Here is a 1,348-nt window from a genome sequence, read left to right as displayed (position 1 = left end):
TGCTAGTGCTGGCTGAAGCTGTACACGGAGACCTCATCCCACTGTTCAACAGGGAGATCAGCAAGTGCCAGACAAGTGTTAAAAGTGCTTCAGAATCAACTTTTTCCTTGACAAATTCAGAAGGGCTGGAAGAAAGCTTTAAAGGGACTCTCCTCTACACCTGATTTAACAGGGTGGGCCTCCATAAAAAGTTCTCATTCTAGGGGGCACAAGCACCCACCCTTTGATAGACTCTTGTAAGGACAAGGGAGTAGGGAACATGAGCACGTCAGGTAGGGTCAGCCAGGGCATGTCAAGTGAGAGGACACCCCCACCTACAAGAGCACCGTGCAGGCCCTAAGTAGCCCAGAGCTGTCTGGGCAGGAATTCCAGGTCTCAGGTGCCTTGGCATGAGTACCTTGGTCCCAAAGATTCCTTGCCCTGTGAGAAGGGGGTCCAGCTGAAGCAGGGCCAGAGCAGAGCCCTCTTGAAGTGCTGTGCCCAGGGAGGGAGCCTGGATACTTTGGTCTAGGGGCTGTACTTCCTAGATGCAATAAAATCCAGTTTCAATAAGCCAGGACATAGGCTAGGCAGACAACGATGATGGGGGTGGGGTGGGGGTGGAAGGGAAAGAACTGGAGGGAGAAATTGTGAAGGATGTCGCTAAGACGGCACCAGTGGATATCTGATGTTTTAACCTGCGCTGCACCCATATTCCTTTCCTGGAAACGGCACCTCAGTTTTCCTTTGGGAATAACTCCATTATTCTCAGTACATTTGGTTGGGAGAGTCTGACTCCACCCACTTCACTCTACAGAAGGCAGGAGATCCAGCCAGTGCCACTTCTGGGCAATGAGGACAGCTCCCAATATCCTACGAGCTCCTAAATTCAGCCACATCTTCATTTATGCTTTAGAAGGGGGTATAACTTACCTGACATAGTGTGTGGATGGGGGAGTATTTGAGGGGAGTGGGAGGTGTCTCACCACTGTCTCCTCGTCAAGAGCCTCTGAAGGTTTCATCTAGTCTGTAGAAGGTCTTTCTTAACCATGTCGGTGTCCTACAGTTCCAGGCTACTGGGTCTCCGATACTCTTTATTTACAGAGAACGCCCCTCAACCCCCGCATGGTATCAACTATACGACTTGCATGCAGTTGACTAGTTGAAATATAAACTCTCAGGCATTGAATTTTTAAAGTTTTAGCTTTTTATCTTTTGTATTCCAGTTTCAAACTTTCCCATAGGCTCTTGGAAAGTTCTCAGGCTCCATCACGCTGTTCTCATTACGCCGGACAATTATACAGGGCACAGCACCGGGCGAGCGAGTGACCTGGCCAGCGGGCGCCCTCGTGCAAGCGGGCGGGAGCTG

The sequence above is a fragment of the Pteropus vampyrus genome, unplaced genomic scaffold (genome assembly GCF_000151845.1).
Source record: "Pteropus vampyrus isolate Shadow unplaced genomic scaffold, Pvam_2.0 Scaffold197, whole genome shotgun sequence".
NCBI classification, from domain to species: Eukaryota; Metazoa; Chordata; class Mammalia; order Chiroptera; family Pteropodidae; genus Pteropus; species Pteropus vampyrus.
The sequence above is the reverse complement of the archived record's forward strand: the minus strand, read 5'-3'. Positions refer to the sequence as shown.